The sequence below is a fragment of the Leopardus geoffroyi genome, chromosome D1 (assembly GCF_018350155.1).
Source record: "Leopardus geoffroyi isolate Oge1 chromosome D1, O.geoffroyi_Oge1_pat1.0, whole genome shotgun sequence".
Classification (NCBI taxonomy): Eukaryota; Metazoa; Chordata; class Mammalia; order Carnivora; family Felidae; genus Leopardus; species Leopardus geoffroyi.
In genome coordinates, this window is record NC_059329.1 from 33,966,552 (window position 1) to 33,990,944 (window position 24,393).

General features: G+C 34.6%; 1 protein-coding gene across 2 annotated transcripts in view; it reads right to left on the reverse strand.

Moving 5' to 3' along the window:
• Window positions 1-24,393, reverse strand: part of CNTN5 (contactin 5) — a 1,378,474-nt gene that overhangs the window by 448,457 nt on the left and 905,624 nt on the right. The window lies entirely within an intron of this gene.

A 24,393-nucleotide genomic window follows, 5' to 3' on the forward strand; every position in this document is an offset into this window, starting at 1 on the left:
CTAAAAAAGAATGATATATATTATTTGTATTTCTATTATTGTTTATTAATCTATTCATAGCTCAGTATATATGGCCCTTTCCTCTTCTTGGGCTAGCTTGATCAATGATGTGATTTTTAGAATAGTTTCCTAGAAACGGTAGGAGTTAAATATTTTAATAAATAAACATTGCTCCAGAATTATCAGTCTATGAAATATATTCCCATGGTGAAGAATGTTTCTTGAAAATGTTCTCCTTTTCTTTCCTTTATTCACGATTGTAAGAGAGATTTTTTTTGAAACTTCCCATTACTTCATATTAAAATAGTATGTTACATAGTAATCCAATGTAGACTCTCAAATTTAATGTTTAATGTTAATCTGACAAAAGATGAGAGTTAAGCAGTAAACAAAATATACCGAAATTATATGAAGGAGATAAATCACTAACTTTAATATCCTAAGAGGGATTCTATACCTTACTTTTTTGAGATATGTACAATAATTTACTGATTTAGTGAATGTACAATCAAATCTTTTTTTAATTTTTTTAACGTTTATTTATTTTTGAGACAGAGAGAGACAGAGCATGAACGGGGGAGGGGCAGAGAGAGAGGGAGACACAGAATCTGAAGCAGGCTCCAGGCTCTGAGCCATCAGCCCAGAGCCAGACGCGGGGCTCGAACTCACAGACGGCGAGATCGTGACCTGAGCTGAAGTCGGACGCTTAACTAACTGAGCCACCCAGGTGCCCCTCAAATCTTCTTAAATACATTCCAAATTACAAAGAACTAACAAACAGTGAAGGCCTAACGGCAAATAAATACAGAAGTATTCGTTATTGATGAAAGTGTTAGGATTTTACACATAATTCTATGTTTCATTATAAATAGTTAAGCATTTCACAAACTGTATAGATAAAAAAGAAAGAGTTTCTAATTCTACTTTTTTTGGTGGTGGTTTAAGAACATACACAATAACTTCTGGTAAAGATAAGTTTACTCATTTTCAAATATGTGTGACTCAGGGCTTTAAATTCATATGTATTGATTCTTAGGGATAGAAACTGTCTTTTTCCCAATAAATAATCTTAATATGAAAACAAGCATGTCAAGGTTTCTAATTTGACTCCCTTTGACTCTACTACTGGACACAGCACAGGAACCATACTGTGAGGCAGTGGTTGCATTAAGGGTGTGATATCTCTTTAGGGATTATATGGCTTTACTTTCTTTTTTTCATCCTCACTGAATTTATAAACTCTAAAAGGCTATTTGGATATTAATATATTAAAATTGAATTTCTGAAATGATTTCTGAAACATATATGTAACTTCCAATACATTTACTACACGTTTTGTTATGTTTATTATGACATTTCAAATTAACCTATTATAGTTAAAAGAATATTTTAATAGAAAACAATCATAAGTATATAATGATAGCAGATAGAAAGGTCTAAGAGGGATCTCTCCTGAAATACTTCATAAAGATAACACTGGTTGGTATAGTGGGTTGAGTAAATTTGGAAACAGGAAGGTTTTTCACCCCCGGAAATAAATACACACACACACACACACACACACACACACACACGCAAACACACACACACATTTCAAAAACCAGTGCCTAGAAAAGTGAATTAGTTTAAAGAGTTGGAGACAGAAAGTTGCAAGAAATTGGCAAGAAGGAAAGTGCATAATGGGTTCTGGACACTGATCTTATGATCATATGTTAAATACAGTAGATTGGTTAGTTATTAGGGAGAAATGAGGAAAAAGGGTCAAGGCACCAGGATAAATCTTATACAGTTAGGAATAAAGTGTTGAGGTTTATCTGTCTCCTGGGCTTTAATTTCCTAGTCTTAAATCTGTTCTGAGTAAGTGACAATGTTTGGTGTATGGGAGTTGTGTGTTTGGAAGAAGGAATGGGAATCCAGTGTTTATTTAAATTGCAGTTGGTCCTGTAGGTGGTGCTAGTAAGTTTTAGACTGTCAATGTCCCAGGCATTCTCAATTAATTCTCTAACCTTAAAGGTGTGGTGAAACCAGTTAATTTATTATGAGTTATAAACTTCATAAAATTAAGTTTAAATTTTACAAAAACTAAACTATTAAAACAAGTAAAACACTTTAGATGTGAGACACTTGAGTTTTATTAATCACTAACATTTGGGTATTAGATTCTTATGTAAGATTGAAGAACTAAGATAGGTGTTCTTTCTGAGGGGTATCACAGCTTTAACTTCTGTGATTTCTATAGAAATGACTTACAGATTTTCTAATACTTGCTGCATCACCTGCAAAATTGTTGCATATTGAAGTCTTCTTTTATCACTTTTATTTTTTGTTGTTAACTGTTGTTTCTGTTATCATTAGGATTACTCAGATCACTGTCAAATTTCTGTGTCTCATATAAATATCCTGTAATATAAATTGGTTGTAGCTTATTCAGAAACTACCTTTAACATTCTAAAACAAAAAAGAGGAAATGAAGATAGATGAATAATAATCATACTAGCTACTAGCAAACACTCTATGCTAGGCATTTTGGAGATTAAATATTAATTTCTCCATTTTAAAGATTACTAAACATATGTGAAGAGCAAATAGCAACTTGACAATGATTGCACGGTTAATAAGTAGTGAGTTGGCAAATCAAAATCAACGTGGTTGTTTAAAATAATGTATTAGCACAAAACCAATTCAATATTTAGAAGTTAGACTAAGTTGATTTCAGGACTTTAAAAATAATCTTCACAAGGGTCTCTTATGAAAAATCATTTTCTGACAGATGATAGACCTATAGATGAAAATATTGGTGAAGAATGGAAAAAAATAATTCTTACATTTATTTTGAGCAAGAATTGAGTTAGCATTTCTCGTACATAGTCATTTGTCTGCAGGTAAAATATTTCCTAAGACACTCTACAAAAAATATGATTGTTAATAATAGTTTCTAAAATAAAAAATTGATTTTTGACTGGTACCTTGACTGAAAGCCATAGGAACTTGAAGCTTTGTGGTGTTCTTATTGGCAAATGTGAGCTCATAAACCTATGATCAATTTGTAAGCACAGAGGGCAAAGGCTTATTATCCCCACTGATTGATGAGGGGTCATTGGCATTCACTAAGGTTAAATAACAGAAATAAAACTCATAGCCAGTATTTGAACCATTAAGATGACAAATTCATTTCTGGAATTAGCATGTTTCCATGTTAATAGGAGTTATTACAATACTCTTAATTTAAAATGTTTTAATAGATGTGGTTATTTCTTTAAATACTTACCTATTACACCACCTGAAGTAATCTACAATTCTTTAAAATAATTGTTATAAGTCCATGAATGTAACATCATATCACCTTTAAAAGTGTTAATTATTTAATAATGCTTATGAAAATATCAGTTGGGTTAATTAGAGGTATCTCAAAAAATATACTCCTATGTATTACATGAAGATAAGAATTGAGATGCAGCTAGAGGTATGGTGAGGTAAATCTACAAGAGATCATGACAGCTACAATGAAACTTTCTTCATTCTCATTTTTCCTTCTTATACATAACAGGTCCGATGAATAATCTCTTGCTGTGGCTTGCCATTTTCACTTGGCATATTATCAGATATTAATCATCCACCAAAGGTTTCACTAATTAAAAGGAAACCAAAGTACACCAGAGTATGTTTGCCTTGAAAGAGACAATTTTAACTACATTACAAGTAAAACAGTAAATTGTAATTGCTTTTATAAAAAGATCAATTATCCAGAGTGTGATAAAATGTTTTTGATCTTAAGGTCTTTCCTTTGATATCTTGATGTATGTTACAAAAAGTTACTTTGATGGTGAATACTACATACAGTGAAATAATCTCAAAAGATAAAGTTATATAAAAATTTGTTTGACTAATGTGATGATAGTCTATAATCCTGGCACAGGTTCTATACATGTGACATAACTTTCTACACTCTGGGTGAGCAATTATATAAATAATTCTTTTTTTTTCCACTTAAATAATGTTTCTTTCTTTTTTTACTTTAAAAATTAATTCCAGTATAATTAACATATTGTGTTATGTTAGTTTTAGGTGTACAACATAGTGATTCAGCAATTCTACACATTACTCAGGGCTCATCATGGTAAGTGTGCTCTTAATCTCTTTCACCTATTTCACCCAACTCCCCTTTTCCCCTCTGGTAGCCATCAGTTTGTTCTCTATTGTTAAGATATAAAAAACTATTATTTTCTTACTTCTAAGTTCAAATTTGGTTTTTCAATCTCAGATCAGTCTTAATTCATTAAAAGTCTCAGGAAATTATGACTGAGCATCGAAACATAAATCATCATCATCATCATGATCATCATCAAAATATTAGTAAATAGAAAATGTACATAGATTTTGAGTATTATAGACCCATAGAGATAGGGGAAAGGTGTCATTTAGTAAAACCAGCAAGTCATTTAGTATTCCTAAAATTCATATATCTTTTGATTGTCTCTCAAGATTTGGGCCTAACTATTCTCTTCAGCTATTTTACATTATATAAGGTTAATACTTCCTTGCCTACAACCATGACTCCTTATTCCTATCTCCCTCTTATTTATTACTCTAGCACAACTTCAACCTAAGTTAAATTAAACTCTTTACCTATTGTGCTCTTGGCAAGGGAATGTGAATGGAGAAGAGCATCAATGATCATGACTAGTTTTGCTCTAGATTCATCCATCCTACCCAAAGTAGGACCATTGTGCTACCTAAACCCAGTACATTTATGGAGTCCATTCTCTCTATCCTCTAGACAATACTTTCACATCTCTCTTTTAAAACAACCTCCTGCCCTTTCCCCCACTTCTTCCTCCTACTTCCTGGAAAAAACAGAAGTAATAAAAAAATTTTTGATAGGGGTGTCTGGGTGGCTCGGTCAGTTAAGCATCTGACTTCAGTTCAGGTCATCATTTCACAGTTCATGGGTTCGAGCCCCACGTCAGGCTCTGTGCTGAAAGCTCAGAGCCTGGAGACTGCTTCAGATTCTGTGTCTTCCTCTCTCTCTTCCCCTCCCTGCTCTATCTCTCTCACTCTCAAAAATAAATAAACATTAAACAAAAATTTTTTTTTAAATCACTGATATACATTCCTCCTATGGTGGTCACTCAATGTGTGCCCAGGATCCCCTTCAGTGAAGGACTTGTCCCAACTGTTGGGGGTCCTACTGACAGCCTTTAGCTCTTAGCACCATTATGGACTGCTTTTGCTACAGAGAATCCACTCAACCAAGTTTATTATACCCGTTCCTTGGGTAGCACACAGACAACAACTGCTCAGTGAGTAAATATAATGACCTGACTACCTTAGCACAACTCCAGACAATCCTGAAAAGTCATTCTAGCTTTAAATATCCTCCTTAGCATCAGCTGGGATTACTGGTAAACCTACATCACAGTGCCAGTTATTCTTCTTCTCACACCTGCTCCTTCCTCCTCCCTTCCAGTGGGTGAATTAAAAGGTCACTTCTTAATAACCATCATCCACACTAAACTCCACTCATGGAGGCTGTTTCCCAGGGAAGTTAACCTGTAACATCACCACAATAGTTGTCCACTTGTCTATATCTACACTGTTTCTGATTATCTTATCATAAATGAACTGTCTTTGATCTAATCAGAGACCAACCTCTCCCTTCTGCATCATCAATAATGTTCAAAATATTGGTATTTCTCCAAAGTTTAAAAGAAAATAGGAAGAAAAAAATATCTCTTTGACCTGATTTCCTTCCAAGTACCAACCCATTTCTTTCCACCCATAAAACAAACAAATAAATCAACAACCACTGAAGACAACTCCAATTCTCTCAAAAACTTTTCAAATCTGGCTGTCTTCCTAACACTGACCAAATGCTACCATGAAGGAAACCAATGATCTTCATGTTGTTAAATTTATTGACCAATTCCTCATCTACTTGACCTACAATAAGCATTTAATGGAGTTGTTTACACTTTTCTTCTGAAAAAAAAAATTTTTGCTTGAATTTCTGCTCCTTCACTGTGCCCTCCTCTGTGTGAATGCCACTTTCATTAGCCACTATTACTGTGCCCTAACGAAGGCTGCTTTCATTTGCTTATTCTTCCTCATATTTCCAATGTCTAAATATTCCAGGGCCTCAATTTAGTCCTTGGACCCTTTCATTTATCAATCCACACCTTTCCTATGTTTATTTTATATTAAACCTCTTATAGTAAAAAACAAAACAAAACATGTATACACCAAAGAATTAGAAAATGTATTCCTTCTTGGGTGCCTCCCTTGAATACTAATACACACACACACACACACACACACACACACACACACACACACAGTTTGCTTGACATTTCTATTCAGATATCTAATAGCCATTGAAACAGAACATATCCTAATGGAACTTCCATTCCCACCTGCTAACCTACCACTGCCATAATATTTCCCATAAGAGTAAATTTTTATTCCATTTTTCCAGATAAGATAAAATGCAAAAATCATCTGTATTCCCAATATGTCTCTCACATCCCACATACAATTCATGAGCAAATCCTATTGATACTATTTCATAATATATACAGAATCCAACAACATCTAACCTTCTTTATAGCTTTCATAGGCATCTCTCACCTTGATTGATGTGATATCACCCAACTGTTTTCCCTGCACTTCCTTTACTCTCTTTGTCCATTTTTAGCACAGCAGCAAAAATTGGTTATTTTTTTTAATTTTATTTTTTTATTTTGATAAAAAGAGAGAGAGAGGGAGAGTGAGGAAGGGGCAGAGAGGGAGAGAGAGAATCCCAAGCAGGCTCTGCACTTTCAGCATGGAGCCTGATGCAGGGCTTGTACTCAGTTCATGACTTGAGCTGAAACGAGTTGGATGCTTAACCTACTGAGCCATCCAGGTACCCCCTTATTTTAAAATGAAGGTAGGCCACCTGACCTAAATGGCTTTCCATGTTACTCAGAGGAAAAGTCAAACCACTTATGAAGGCCTGCAGGCTTAGACCATCTTGATTTTGTTGCTTCCTTGATGCCATCTCCTACTATATTCATCTTCCTTCCTTCCATACTAGCACACTGGCTTTCTTGCTTTTAATCAAACAAAATATGTCAAGTGTTTTCCTGCCTCAGGGCCTTTGTATTTGCTGTTTCCTCCAACTAGAATATCTCCTACCTCCATTCCCCAGATATAATTTTGGCTGTCACCTAAACTTCCTTTAGGTCTTTATTTCAGTGTCACCTTCATGGAGAGATCTTCCCTGGGCATCTTACCAAAAAGTGCAACCTCATTATCCCATATATATTCCTTATCTCCCTTCCCTAATTAATTTGTCTCTTTGGTACTTATTCTCCAACAAACTATTATTTATTTCTCTTGTCTGTTGTGCCTTCACACGTAGAATTTAAAGTCTATGACACAGGGATTTTTGTTTGCAATGTTCATTGTAATATTCCCAGACCCTTTCCCTAGCGTTCTCTCTGTCTAGGATACTCTCCCTCCTGGGTATTTGCACAAGTCTCCCCAACTTTGTGCAGGTCTCTGCTGGAATGTCACCTTTGAGAGGACGCCCTTGAGCAATAGATTCTTTCTTCCCATTTTCCCAAATTCTGTTCTTTTTATTTTGATTCCTTTTCTATTGTAACACTTATGTTCAGCAGACACATTATATAATGGGATTTAAAAAGTACTGTCTTCCCCAACCCATTAGAATATAATCTTTAAATAAACACTAGTTTTATCACTGCTTAAAATAATGCCTAATGCATTATTCTTGTTGAGTACTTAGTCAATAAAACAATTGCATATGTATCTTTAGCATACAGTTATATTTGATGAATTTTAGTTTTAAAATATCCAAAAGTTGAGATATTTTCAAAATATTATGTTATTATATCTTTTCAAAACTATAATCCTATGAGATCCAAAATTCCCATTAAATATTGAGTCTGACAGATAACACCAAAACATGTATGCATTATAATGCTATTTCTTTTTTTTTTTAATTTTTTTAACGTTTTATTTATTTTTGGGACAGAGAGAGACAGAGCATGAACGGGGGAGGGGCAGAGAGAGAGGGAGACACAGAATCGGAAGCAGCTCCAGGCTCCGAGCCATCAGCCCAGAGCCTGACGCGGGGCTCGAACTCACGGACCGTGAGATCGTGACCTGAGCTGAAGTCGGATGCTTAACCGACTGAGCCACCCAGGTGCCCCCATAATGCTATTTCTATAGCAGAATGTTCACTCAAGATTAATTATTTTAATAGTAAAAAGGTCCTATGTATACCATTTCAATCTTTAACTGAGATGGAAGGTGAATGATAGAAATTATTTTTAAAAAGAATTTCTTTTTTTTTGTTCATGTAATAATTCCAAAAATATTAAATTTTCTAGATGCAAGTAATCATAATCTTTTTTATGGCATCTGAAGATATTCCCAGCCAAACCTCTTATGCACAGCAGTCTACACAACCACACTGAAAACTATTCCTACTAAATAAAGATGACGCTTAAAAAAATGTTCTCAAGAGTAAATATTTGATTAATTTGCCTTCAAATATTTTAAGAGAAATATTATACATCCATGGCTTTATTTTATAAAGAAAATTTTTAATGTTTATTTATTTATTTTGAGAAAAAGAGAGAGACTGCAAGAGGGGAGGTGCAGACATAGGGGTGGAGAGAGTACCAAGGAGGCTCCATGCTGTCAATGCAAACCCCATGTAAGGCTCGATCCCATGAACCATGAGATCATGACCTGAGCTGAAATCAAGAGCCAGACACTTGGGGCACCTGGGTGGCTCAGTTGGTTTAGCGTCCGACTTCGGCTCAGGTCATGATCTCACAGTCCGTGAGTTCGAGCCCCGCTTCAGGCTCTGTGCTGACTGCTCAGAGCCTGGAGCCTGTTTCAGATTCTGTGTCTCCCTCTCTCTCTGCCCCTCCCCCGTTCATGCTCTGTCTCTCTCTGTCTCAAAAATAAATAAACGTTAAAAAAAAAAAAAGAGCCAGAGACTTAACTAACTGAGCCACCCAGGTGCCCCTCCATGGCTTTTTTTTTAATATAAACTATTTAAGTTAATAACTTACCAGGGGGCCTTGAAACTATATTTAAAAATATTGCTATAACTAGAGAACCTTACAATTATATTTAAAAATATTACTATTAAAAATAAAGGCTTTGATGGCAAAAGACCTATGTTCAAATTCTAGCATCACTATTTATTAATGGTAACCTTAGGAAAATTATTTTATTTCCATATGCTTTCTACTCAAAATGAAGTAATTATTACACATGTCTTAGAGGACTATTGCAAAAAGTTTCCTAACAAATGAAAATATCTTACCCAACAACTGGCTAACAGTAAGCACTTGATAAATATCATTTCCCTCTAAAATTTCAGAAAGATGTATCTTATCAACTTCTAATTATAAATCTAAATAATTTTTATTTTTTTCCAAATACTTTGAGCTTATAGATTTATGTGTCCTCAACTTATAATATTTGGGGAATTTCTACAGAGTTATTCAAATAAACAGGAGATATAACACTTATAAAGTAAAGAGGCAGTTCACTAGAATCATTACAAGCACAGTGGTGAACTTATCACTTTTTGCATTAAATATAATTTTTAACCTATTTATGGTTTAACCTTTTAAAAATGTAGTAACACATAGAATCCATGACTACATTGCCCTTCTTCCAAATTTATTCTTCTCTTTCCCCTCCAATTTTTATTTAATTCCAGTTAGTTAACATACTAGTTTCTGGTGTGAAATTTAGTGATTCATAGGTTACATACAACACCTGGTGCTCATCACAAGTGCCTTCCTTAATTCCCACCACCTATTTAACCCATCCCCCCACCTACTTCCCCTCTGGTAACCACCCATTTGTTCTCTATAGTTAAGAGTCTGTTTCTTGGTTTTCCTCCTAGTTTGTTTTGTTTCTTAAATTCCACATACAAGTGAAATCATAAATATTTGTCTTTCTCTGACTTATTATTTAATTTAGCATAATACTTTTTTTTGAAGGTTATTTATTTATTTTGAAGAGCATGAGTGGGAGAGAGGCAGAGAGAACACGAGAGAGAGAATCTCAAGCAAGAGCCTGATACAGCACTTGATTGCACAGACCAGGAAATCATGACATGGGATAAAATTAAGAGTCAGAGCCTTATCTGACTGAACCACCCAGGCTCCCCCCTTTTGTGAAGTTTATTTATTTTGAGAGAGAGAGGGAGAGTGTGTACATGAGAGGGTGGAGGGGCAGAGAGTGAGGGAAAAAGAGAGTTCAATAGCATAATACTCTTTAGCTTCATTTGTGTCATTGCAAACAGCAAGACTTTGTTTTTTGTATGGCTAAGTAATATTCCATTGTGTGTGTGTGTGTGTGTGTGTGTGTGTGTGTGTGTATCTCACATCTTTATCCATTCGTCAGTTGATGGACATTTGGGCTCTTTTCATAATTTATCTATCGTTGATAAAACTTCCATACTCATCAGGGTAAATGTATCCTTGTGAATTAGTATTTTTGTATCATTGGGCAAATACCTCATAGTGTAATTGCTAGAATATACGGTAGTTTTTTTTAACTTTTTAAGGAACCTGCATTCTGTTTTCCACAGTGACTGCACCAGTTTATATTCTCACCAACAGTGTAAGAGGGTTCTTTCTCCACACCCATGTCAACATCTGTTCTCTCCTGTATTGTTACTTTTAGCCATTCCAAAAGTTGTGAGGTGGTATCTCATGGTTTTGATTTGTATTTCCCTGATGATGAGTAATGTTGAGCATCTTTTCATGTGTTTGTTAATCTTCTGTATGTCTTCTTTGGAAACATGTCTATTCATGTCTTCTCTCTATTTGCAAACTGGATTATTTGAGTTTTGGGTCGTTGAGTTTGATAAGTGCTTTATATATTTTGGATACTAACCCTTTATCATACATGCCATTTGCAAAAATCTTCTCCCATACTGAAGGTTGCTTTTAGGTTTGTTGATTGTTTCCTTTGCTGTGTAGAAGCTTTTTATTTTGATGAAGTCCCTGTAGTTTATTTCTGCTTTTGTTTCCCTTGCCTCAGGAGACATATCTAGTAAGAAGTTGCTATGACTGATGTCAAAGAGGTTATTGCCTGTGTCTTCAATCCATTTTGAATTTATTTTTTGTGTATGATGTAAAAGAGTGGTCCAATTTCATTTTTTTACATGTTGCCCTCCAGTCTTCCCAACACAATTTGTTGAAGACACTGTCTTTTTTTTCCATTGAATATTCTTTCCTTCTTTGTCGAAGATTAATTGACCATAGAGTTGTGGGTTTATTTCTGGGGTTTCTATTCTGTTCTGTTGATCTATGCCTGTTTTTGTGCCAGTACTATACTGTCTTGATCACTCTAGCTTTGTAATATAACTTGTAGTCCAGAATTATGATGTTTCCAGTTTTGCTGTTCTTTTTCAAGATTGCTTTGGCTATTTGGCATCTTTTGTGATTCCACACAAATTATAGGATTATTTGTTCTATCTCTGTAAAAAATGTTGTTGGTATTTTGATAAGGGATTACATTAAATGTGTAGATTGGTTTGGATAGTATGGACATTTTAGCAATACTTTTCTATCAATCCATAAGCATCAAATGACTTTCTATTTCTCTATGTCACTTTCAATTTCTTTCATCAGTTTTCAGACTACAGATTTTTTACCTCTTTGATTAGGTTTATTCCTAGGTATCTTATGTTTTTTGGTGCAGTTGTGAGTGTGATCAATTCCTTGATTTCTCTTTCTGGTGCTTCATTATTGGCATATAGAAATGCAACAGATTTTGTATCCTGTGACTTTACTGAATTCGTGTATCAGTTCTAGCAATTTTTTGGTGGAGTCTTTTGAGTTTTTGATATAGAATATCATGTCATCTGTAAATAGTGAAAGGTTGACTTTTTCCTTGCCAATGTGAATCCCTTTTATTTCTTTTTGTTTTCTGATTGCTGAGGCTAGAAGTTCGAATACTATGTTAAATAACAGTGGAGAGAGTGGACATCTCTATCTTTTTCCTGACTGTAGAGGAAAAGCTCTGTTTTTCCCCATTGAAGATGATATTAGCTGTGGGATTTTCACCTGTGGCCTTTATTCTGTTGAGGTACAATCCCTCTAACCCTACTTGGTTGAGGGGTTTTATCATGAATGGATGTTGTACTTTGTCAAATGCTTTTTCTGCATGTATTGAAAGGATCGTATGGTTTTTACCCTTTCTTTTATTAATATAGTGTATCACATTGATTGATTTGTAAATATTTAACTGCCTTGCAGCCCAGGAATAAATCCCACTTGATCGTGGTGGATGATTCTTTTAACGTACTGTAGGGTTTGATTCGCAAATATTTTATTGAGAACTTATGCATCCATGTTCATCAGGGGTATCGGCCTGTAGTTCTATTTTCCGGTGGAGTCTTTGTCTGGTTTTGGTATAATGGTAATGCTGGCCCAATTAATTTGGATTTTTTTTTCAATTTCAATTTATTGGAATAGTTTGAGAATAGTTATTAACTCTTCTTTAAATATTTGGTAGAATTCCCCTGTGAAGCCATCTGGCCCTGGATTTTTGCTTGTAGGATATTTTTCTATTTCTCTGCTGTTTATCAATCTGTTCAAATTTTCTATTTCTTCCTGTTTCAGTTTTGGCAGTTTATATCTTTCTAGGAATTTATCCGTTTCTTCCAGTTAGTCTAATTTTTTGACATATAGTTTTTCATAATATTGTCATAATTGTATTTCTGTGGTGTTGCTTGTTATTTCTCCTTTCTCTATTGTGATTTTATTCAGTTAGATCCTTTATCTTTTCTTCTTGATAAGTCTGGCTGGGGTTTATCAATTTTATAATTTTTTTTGAAAGAACCAGCTTCTAGTCTCATCAATCCGTTTAATTGATTTTTTAGCTTCTATATCATTTATTTCTTCTCCTTTTTATTATTTCCCTCCTGCTGTTTTTAGGATTTGTTTGCTTTTCTTTTTCTTTTTAAAAATTTTTAATGTTTATTTATTTTTGAGAGAGACAGACAGAGCATGAGTGGGAAAGGGGCAGAGAGAGAGGGAGACACAGAATCTGAAGTAGGCTCCAGGCTCTGAGCTGGCAGCACAGAGCCCGACATGGGCTCAAACTCACAAACTGCAAGATCATGACCTGAGCTGAAGTCGGACACTTTTCATAGAGTTGTGATCAGAAAATATGCCTGGAATGATCGCATTCTTTTTGTACTTGTTGAAGCCTGATTTGTAACCTAACATGTGATCTATTTGGAAACTATCCCATGTGCACTTGAAAACTATGTGTTTTCTGCCTTTTTAGAATGGAATATTCTGAATGTATCTGTTAAGGCCATCTGGTCCTGTGTGATATTCAAAGCCATTGTTTCCTTGCTGATTTTCTGCTTGGATGATCTGTCCAGTGAGGCAAGTGTGGTGTTAAAGTCCCCTAGTCTTATTGTATTATTATCAATGAGTTCGTTTATGCTTGTTATTAATTGCTTTATATATTTTGGGTGTGTGAATATTTATAATTGTTAGATGTTTGTGCTGGATGGTCCCCTTTATTATGATATAGTACCCTTTTTCATCTCTTCTTGCTGTTTTTGGTTAAAATCAGTTTGTCTGACATAAGTACTACTACTACTCCAGTTTTCTTGTAACTCTCATTTGCATGATAAATGTTTGCCCATCCCATCCCTGTCAATCTGCAAGTGCCTTAAGGTCTAAATGAGTCTTTTGTAGGGATGCCTGGGTGGCTCAGTTGGTTAAGCATCAAACTTTGGCTTAGGTAATGATCTCATGGTTCATGGGTTTGAGCCCCATGTTGGGCTTTGAACTGACAGCTCAGACCTGGAGTCTGCTTCAGGTTCTGTGTCTCCCTCTCTCTCTGCCCGTCCCCCACTTGTTCTCTCTCTCTCTCCCTCTCTCTCTCTCTCTCTCTGTCTCTCTCTCTCTCTTTCAAATGTAAGTAAACATTAAAACATTTTTAAAAGTAATAAAGTGAGTTTCTTCTAGGCCTCATATAGAAGGGTCTTTTTTCTTTTATCCATTCTGATATCCTATGTCTTTTGATTATAGCATTTAGTCTATTTACAATCAGAGTAATTATTGCTATACATGCATTTAGTGCCTATTATTACTTGTATTCTTATTATTTCTGGAGATTTTCTATGTTCCTTTCTAGTCCTTGTCATTTTTGGTCTTTCCTTTATACTCAAAGAGTCCCCTTAATATTTCTTGGAGGGCTGGTTTAAAAACTTTTTTTAGTTTTCCTTTGTCTGGGAAACTCTTTACCTCTCCTTCTATTCTGAATGATCACCATGCTGGATAGAGTATTCTTGGCTGCATATTTTTCCCATTCAGCGTGTTGGGTATATTGTGCCACTCCCTCTGGCCTGCCAAGTTTCTGTTGAGAGATCTGTAGCTAGTTGTAAAGGTTTCCTTTATAAGTTAGGGACTTCTTTTGTCTTCCTGCTTTGAAGCTTTTTTCTGCATTTCTCTATTTTGCAAATTTAAATACAATGTGTCTTAGTCTTGGCCTGCTTTTGTTGATTTTGATGGGAATTCTCTGTGCCTCCTGGACTTGGGTGTCTATTTGTGTCCCCAGATTAGGAAAATTTTCAGCTATGACTTCTTCAAATAAACTTTCTTCTCCTTCTCTCTCTCTTTATTTTGAGATTCCTATGATATGAATGTTATTATGTTTGATGGAGTCACTAAGTTCCCTAAGTTAGGGAACTTTGTCTCTTTTGTCCAGCTCCATTATTTTCCATTATTTTTAGCTTGTATATCACTTACTCATTTCTCTGTCTCTTCCATCCTTATGGTCATTACATCCAGTCTGTTTTGAATCACAGTTATTGCATTTTTAATTTCTGATTGTTTTTTGACTCTTTTATCTCTGTAGTAAGGGCCTCCCTGATGTCTTCCATTCTTTTCTCAGGCCCAACAAGTATCCTTACGATTATTGCTTTAAATTCTCCACTTCAGGCATATCACTTATATCTATTTTGATTAGATCTCTGACATGACTTTATCTTATTTCATTTGGGATGAATTCCTCCCTGTGGGCATTTTGTCTAAGTCTCTGTCTTCTTCTTTGTGTTAGAAAAGCCTGTTATGCTTCCTACTCCTGAGAGTAATGGCTTTATGAAGAAGAGGTCATATACTGTCCAAGGCCTGCTGCTTCAGGGAATGTCTCCGGTTGTGCTGCATGTACTATGCCACTGTGTTTTGGCTGCTCTATCCTTCAGCCTAGTGGTCTGCAGAGGCTCTCCTTGCCAGCAGTGGGCAGTGTTTGGACCTTGGCCAGAGTGTTGGTGAGTTTTAACTAGCTGTGCTCTGGTCTACTTGTTAAGTGAGACCTGATGCTACTTCCACTATAATTGAAGACCTGTAGAACTCTCTGGTCAGGAGATATAGTGTGGGTGGGGGTTTCTGTTTGGTCTTCTGGGTAAGGGTCCTATTGTGCTAGGATTGAGGCACACTGACCTGAGAAAGGCAGTACTAGCAGAAGGCAGGGGGGGCAGGATTTGGTGTAAGCATGTTGGGCAGCCAGTGTTGATGCTGGGTTGTTTACTGAAGGTGATTCTGTGTTTATACTGAGGGCCAGGGGAAGGAAATCATACCAGCTAGCTCCTTTGTCTCTGGACACGGGTCTCTGTGCTTGCTGCTCCCAGGGAAGCACTACTGGAAGAGTGAATAATCTCCCCGTGGGCATTGCAAGCATTTTTTCAGATCGCCAATTTTAGGATGTCTCTACATTGTTTGCCTGCCTTCTTACCTGGAGCAGTGCAGAGTACTCCATGCTCTATCCCAGCCAAGCCTGCTGAGTTTTTGAACTCCAATCTTTAGGGATGTGTTTTTCAGGGGGTCCTGTGCTGGTCTTCTGGAGGAGGTTTCTCATTATATTGGGACTAAGGGAGGTTTGATAGAGAAGGACAGTCAGGCCAGAGCACAGGGGTGTGGGATTTGGAGTAGGCAAGCTAGGCAGCCAGTGTTGGGGTGAGCTGCCCTCAGCAGTCGCTCTGAGTTTATGCTGGGACAGGGGAGGGGAATGGCAGCACAGTGGTGAATTTAGACAAGCTAATTCACCCCTCACATCTCAGCTTATTCATTGGTAAAATGACAATTTAAAAAATCTTTACCATAAAGTATTTGTAAGACTTAAATATAATATATGTAGAAGTTGGTACAACATATGGCACAACAAAATAAATGGAAGCAATTATCATCATTACTATTAATGTTATAAAAATGCTGTTATGAGAATCATGAGACATTAATTCTAATCTTAACTCTTCTACCAGTTAGCTCTGTATTCATAGCAAAATTTAATCTTCCTGGTTTGTTTCTTCATCTATAAATTAGGGATTTTGATCGCTCAAGAAAAATAAGCTCACATGCCTGTGGAGTTGCAAGTATAACAATGGTGGTAACTGACATAGACTGAAGAGAGTATGCCTCACACAAAGGTATTAATGTGTTTTAAGAAACACTGTGCAGGTCAAAGGAAATAATTGTAGCCAGATTTAGCCTGAAAGAGAGTAGTTTTTCAAGCTTAACTAAAATGCTAAACATTCTATGATTTTAACTCACTACCTAGGATTCTAACTTCAAGATCTCATTCAGAAACTATTTTTAATATGTAATTATATAATGCCTATTATTTAGAACGTATTCCAATCTGTAAACATAATTATACAATTAATAAATGTAATAAAGACATATATGAAATATTCCTAATCAATACCCATTACTAAACTGGATAAAAAAAGAGACAGATTTTATGATTTTATTTATATTTTGATGATTGGCTTGAAAAACTAAAATAAGAAATCATTTTTATTGGCAGAAAAATGTATTTAAAAGGCTACACTTTTTGTACCTTTATGGTGATTGATCTAAGGAAAAGGAACATAGGGAAAAAGTTGCTGGAATGAATAATCACTGATTATAATTGAGAAAATGTGTCAATTATACATTAGGAGACTTCCTGCTCAAGTCACAGTGAATTATATTTTAAAGCCTTTTATATAGTATCTGGAACATAATAGTCAATATGTGTTTTAAAATATACTGTATTTTTAATGTATATATATAGCTTCAATCTTTGTAGTATAGGAGATAAGAATAAGTGAGATTATTCCATGGTTACACTTTTTGAGAAATAACAGACCACTGGACAATGGTTTCCCTTATAATGTAGAAAAGACTAGAATGCAGTAACACTTCCAAGCCACTAGATGGTCTTTGTGGTTTGAAGAACTGCATCAGAAGTTAAGCTTCATAGAAATGTCTGCTCTTCTACATTATGTGAACTCACGGTGGCTCTAATTTTAAACATTTAATTTATTTCTATTGGTATATGGAATTCATGGGACACTATCGTGTTTCTACAGAGAAACTTCCCCCTGATGCATATCTTCTACCCCTCTAAGGCAATTTTTAGCTCCACTAGCTTCTACTTAGAATGGCTCCTCTGGACTGTACAATTATTTATTTTCCATATATATAATGAAAAAATATAATTAACTGGCAAGTAGATTTTTTAAAACTGTTTAATGTTTATTTATTATTGAGAGATAGACACAGAGTGTGAGCAGGGGAGGGGTAGAGAGAGGGGGGAGACACAGAATCCGAAGTAGGCTCCAGGCTCTGAACTGTCAGCACAGAACCCATCGCAGGGCTCTAACTCACAAACTGCGAGATCATGACCTGAGCCGAAGTCGGTCACCCAACCGACCGAGCCACCCAGGAGCCCAGGCAAGTAGATTTTTATAGAAATTTATTTGACTCTGACTATAAAATTATACTTTTTAATCTTACCACTAAATAGTAGCAAAATAATGGGTTTTCCCCTCCCCAGTTCAACACAGTTCCAGATTGCATGAGAATGTCTGTATTGGTTTCTTTTGATTTTTACCTGGGTTATATCAGTACTTTTGATAATTAGATGATATGTATGTTTGAGTGTTTTGCTCTTCCAAATTTGTTTTCAACTGCTATGTGTTTTGCAGAGCACTTAGAACAGTCTTGGCCCCTTGATCAAATGCTTAAAGATGTAAATTGTTTACCTTCTTGTTTCCCTTAGCTCATTTGCTGGTGTATAGTTAAATTAAATACCACAGATTTGCATTTTTTTTCCTGTACAAGCTATAACCTCAACAGTCTATCTGAATAATTTATACCCTGTTTAATTTAAAAATCTAAGGAGGTTGCTTTATTTCATAACTCAGCTGATCAGTGATCAATTTTCAATCTCTCAGATCTTGGTTAAAAATCCTCATGTCTTGCCTTAGAGTAAATCTCTCCCCTCTGCCCTTGTAGCAGTTTTTCCTTTTCTAACATTAATTATCTCAGCAAATTTTAACCTGTGATCTTTCTTTAGGCTGAACTAATATATAAAGTGGTCTTTGGGTAATACTCAAATTTTAGGGAAGATTCAGCTTATTATATACAGTGACTCACTTTTTGTACAGTTTGTCAATGGTGAAAAAAACAAGCCACAAGTTATCCCAGGTCAGAAACCAGGTTATTGGCAGTATATCCCTCTGTTTAGTTAGTCTAGTGCCTGGTATTGGTTAAGTGAATGAATAAGTAATGCACTTAAGAAGGCAGTTGTTGCAGAGAAGTTGGTGACCTCTGTAAACCTCAAATACTGTTCTCTCTTTTTATGATTTTTCCCCATGAAACTAGACAAAAGTTTTTTAGAAGGCAGAATATACATTTACATAAGTATTAAAAACACAATACTTTTGTGTGGAAATTTCCATCAAGTACATGAAGAAATACTTCAAAAAATAAAATCGGTTGTCACATTAAGAATAAGTTCAACATACTAGTAGTGTTGCAATTTTTGTTTGTATTTTGTAGTTGCTTTAGCTCTTTTTCATTGAAATATAAGAAAACATTTCCCAGAGACTTCACAGGGTTGATTCATAGGGTGTTTTTGCCAATGGTACTTTTTTTTTTTTTTTTTTTTTTTTGTAAATTTGCTATGGTATATGCATTGCCCACATTGTTGAGTGCATTCCACATAGTCTAGTTTAAGGCAAGGCAGACATTTTCTGTGAAGGGTCAGACAGTAAATATTTGAGGTCTTACAGGACAAAAGGCAACAATTAAAGACATTTTATAGGTACCGTCACACAATTTTTATGTCAGAAACTATTATCTTTTTATTTTTCATCTATTTTAAAATGTAAAAGTAAATCCTTAGTTTATGGGTTATAAATTAATACAGATTCAGCATGTGAGCTACATTTTGCTGACCCCTGATTTACCCCACTGGAATTAGGAGGAATAGAAAGGCTTAATAGATAATATTTAACTACTAGAGAGCCAATGATTTTTTTATCCAGTCTATTCAAGTCATTATAGAGGAATAAGATATTTGCAAAATACAAGAGCTTAACCTCTAGAATTAGAAAGGCATGAGTTTGAGTTCTGTCTCTTCCATTTATTGCCATGTAATCTTGAACACGCTTTTTTAAGTCCCATTTTTCTTACCTGTATAATAGAAATAAAATACTTCAAAATTACTATCCGGAGACAATGCTTGCAGTTTATCCATCAGTAGGCCTTACAGTGAATCCTCTATAAGTATTAGCTATTATTATTTAATGTAAAGTGGTAGCATATTCATCCTTATATCCAGAATCTAGCACCATGTTTACTAAATATGTTTACTAAAGAGCAGTTATTTTTATTCATTATTTTTATTCGTTTTGATTGATTGATTGATTCATTCATTCATTCATTCATTCATACATTCCTTTTCCTTCATTATACACTACTCATTGCATGGCTACTATGTGTAAGGCACCATGTTAGGTACTTAATAAACACTGTTGAATGAATAAACTTTAACTGGTAAGCAGAGTTCAAATTTAGGGAAAAGTAAGTTGTTTTATGTTCTTGATTAGAGAAGATATGGCCAATAATAGTTCAGAGAAATATTGTGATTATCTTAGCAGCTCATAGTTCAAATGGCATCTCAAACCAAATATTAAAGAAAGAGCCCAAATGTTCATTGACTGACGAATGGATACACACACACAATGGAATACTACTCAGCAAAGAAAAAGAATGGAATCTTGTCATTTGTAACTACATGGATGGAACTGGAGGGTTTTACGCTAAATGAAATTAGCCAGTCAAAGAAAGACAGAGATCATATGATTTCACTCATATGTGAAATATGAGAAACTCAACACATGAACATAGGATAAGGGAAGGAAAAATCAGATAAAAACAGAGCAGAAGATAAGCCACAATAGACTTAAATACGGAGAACAAACTGAGAGTTGCTAGAAGAGGTGGGTGAGAGGGGGAATGGGTTAAATGGGTACAGGCATTAAGGAAGGCACTTTTTGGGATGAGCACTGGGTAAGAGTATGTAAAAGATGAATCACTGGGTTCTACTCCTGAAGCCAAGACTATAATGTATGTTAAATAACATGAATATAAATAGAAAGTAAAAAAAAAATACAGAGAAGGGAAGCAAGATACTGATGGTGGTGGTGGTGGCGGCAGTGGTGATGATGATGATGATGATGACGATGATGATAGATAATATTTATTGAACACCCACTACCTGTCAACCACTATACTAAGGGCTTTGTATATATTTTCATCATTTAGTTCTTACAAAATATCTTTTTTATTAGGTACTCATTACTGAAAATTTTAATTATTTTGTAATGAGGAATTGAGGCCCACAGAATTTATATACTATTACCCAACATTATATAGTAGTAAGCAATAGAAATGGAATTCCAAGTGCAACATCTGTGTCCAGAGCCCATGTTCTTAATCACTACAGAGACATTTTCACCAAAAAGATACTGACATAAAATTTAGGTGAATGAGTAAAGTTAGCAGGAGAACAGAGTGATAAAAACAAAGCAATAACAACAACAAAAACAAACAAAACAAAACAAAACAGAACAAAAAAACACAGAGTAATAAGGTATAAAGGAAAATCCCTGATGATTGATTTGTTTGTTTCATTATTGGTTGATTCTTAGTTACCTTGATAAACTTTAATTGAATACCTTCTATGTTTAAGCTGTACAAGCTTGCTGAGAATGTAAGACCAATAACACACAGACTCTGCTATAAGAGGCTCACTTATTCTTTCACTTTTTTTCAACAAATATAAATTAAATTCCTGCTAATTCCAGGCACTTATAGGCATTGTAGATATAGCAATGAAAATACTGAATTTGCCTTACAAATAACAAACGTTGGGTTCATTTTGTTTTGTTTTATTTGGTTTATAGAAAATATTCCTAGGAATTATACATTCTTTGCATGCTATCATTTCATTTTTTTAAACAGTTTCTGCCTAGCTACTATTTTAAATCTTGTCAGTTTTTATCTTAATCATTCTGAATTTTCTACACATAAAAACATAGCATTCCCAAATACTGTTTATTTTTGTCACTTTTAATCAATCTTATATTTCACTTGTTTTGCTAAATTGGTTATAATTTCAAGATTAACATTAAGATACACTATGAGATATTGAGAATTTTATCATTTTCTCTTCTTTGAAGGGAATACCTCAGATGTTTCTCAAATATGATAATATTTGTTTTAAAATTAAATAGAAAAAATAAAACTAAGAGTTTCACCAATAATTTATATTTCAATCAACTGTTTTTAAAATTACATATAGAATTTAAGTTTAATCCATTAAACTTTCAATATCTGATAATAAAATCAAACTTTAATGTATTTATTTCTGTGCTATGTTAAGTAAATTTCCTAATACCAAATAATTTTTAGATTCCTAAAAATATAAAAAACCAAAAGATAAATGACAAAATTGTTCACTTCTGCTCTCTTTTGCCAATTTCCTGTTGATATTACAATAGTGCTTGCTTTGTTTATTTTATCATTAATGCATAAAGAAAGGTTCACAAATTTTACATATACATTATTGATAATATCTTTTTCAATATAAAATTACTATCTCCCTTCTTGCTTGGAACCTTCACTCATATTTTCTTTGTCTGCAGAACTATTTCTCACCAACCTATCCATACACACTCACAAATCAGCAAGCACACCCACATATGCTGCTATATGTGAATTGAAGTTTTAATTTTTTAGGTGTTAGCTTAAACACCAGTTCTTTAGCCATGGCTCCACACAAAGCCTCTCTCCCAATATTATATGCATACACATTGATTACTCTTTCCTTTATCTTAACTGCACATAATTTTGTGTAATTATTTGCTAAATACTTGGGTTCTTCAAGAAGTTTCACAAGGGCAAGTACCAAGTCTATGCAATTTAGTGCTATATCCCCACCATCAAAATGAATACTTAGCACATACTGAGAACCCAATGAATGAATTTTATCCTTTATATTGTACTTGGTCTAACATTACTATTAACCATCTCTACTTTATTTTTTTGTTACAACATATTTTGCCTATTCCTTTATATATAATCCGTTCATGTGTGTGCACATGTGTGTGCATAGAATTGGAAATTTAAACTTCATATATATAGAAAACATTTAACAATCTGATATTCTTTGAATTCAAACTGGGTAATTTAGTAAATTTACATTTATTGCCACATATGATATATCTGATTTTATTTTGTCATGTTAGCTTTAATATTGATTCCTTTTTTCTGTTATTTTTTATAAGGAATAATTTGTGTTAACTTTGGTATAGCATAATATATTCATATACATATAAAGTTGTATCTGTCAGGCTGGATCACTTATCTATCATCTATGTTCTTTTAAAAATCTCATGTTGTTTCAAAAAGAAAAAAATAATTACATTTTTATTAATAAAGAAGAGTCTGACAATTTCTTTAATGTTTCTGTATTCAAAAGGAGGGCTTTAGAAAGCTTTTCAATTATTTCTACCCATTTCCTTTTCTTGACATTAATATAATTTGGTTTAGAGTCAAAACTGTTTTTATGAAGTTATTGTGTGTGGTTTATGTTAAGTATCTCTGCTTTAAACATTTTTAACGTTCTTCCCTGAAGTAATTTTATGGTAAAATTGCTTTTAGTGAAATATGTAGCTCCTCAGAGCAAAACTTCAACATTTTTTAGTTCTAAGTTGTGATTTGGGGTGCCTGGGTGCCTCAGTCGGTTAATCATCTGACCAGCTCAGGTCATGATCTCGTGGTTCACAAGTTCAAGACCTACGTCTGGCTCAGGGTTGACAGCTCAAAGCCTGGAGTCTGCTTCGGATTCTGTGTCTCCCTCTTTCTCTGCCCACTCACAGTCTCTCTCTCTCTCTCTCTCTCTCAAAAATAATTTTTTTTTTTAAAGTTGTGATTCTTCTTTTGATCCTCAAATTTATCTGATATTTCTTCCTAGAACTTCTCACAACTGAGGTATCTTGTTGTTACATTCAGATATGAATATCAACCTCTATGATTTATATATATTTTTTTGTTATGCTTTCCTTAAAAAGTAGAACATTGTGGGGCACCTGTATAGCTAAATTGGTTAAGCATCCAACTTTGGCTCAGGTCATTGTCTCACAGTCCATTAGTTCAAGCCCTGTGTCAGGTTCTGTGTGAATAGCTCAGAGCCTGGAGCCTGCTTCACATTCTGTGTCTCCCTCTCTCTCTCTGCCCCTCCCCGGCTCATACTCTGTTTCTGTCTGTCAAATATAAAATAAAAGTATTAAAAAAAATAGAACATTGCTCATTATTATTTAGCACTTAGCATACAGAAAGGAAGACTGCAGTCGACTGGATAGTTTTAAAATTTTTTTCAATGAAATAGTTATAAATAATTTCATCATTGTCATTAAAATTGCCATGATATGTCAGATTGTATATCTTTATTCATTATTTTTCACAGAATATTGTGAACCCAGTATGATCTACACATTTACCTCCTTTTTTCAACTTAAAAAATTCATCTCATTTTGTCTGTGTTAATTCCTTCATTTTTTGTTTTGATTTCTCTTTTGGTTCTTAGGTTAGGTTTTTTTTTATCAGTTATTTTCTCTCTCATTTTTATTTCCTTGTCCTTCTCTTCAGTTTGCACCTTTATGTAATTCTGCCTGTTTGCTCCTCATTATTTCTCTCTTTTCCATAAATGGCACATTTTGGCAATCTATTGTGATTCTGAAAGTTTATTTTATTAGACAAAAAATGTCTTAGTTTAAAATATATATATTTATTTATTTTTGGGAGGGTTCAAGTGGGGGAGGGGGACAGAGGGGACAGGGATCTGAAGCAGGCTCTGTGTTAACAGGCTGACAGCAGAGAGCCCAAGCCCGATGCAGGGCACGAACTCAGGAACCTCAAGATGATGACTTGAGCTGAAGTTGGACGTTCAATCAACTGAGCCACCCAGGCACCCCTGTTTCTTACTTTTTATACT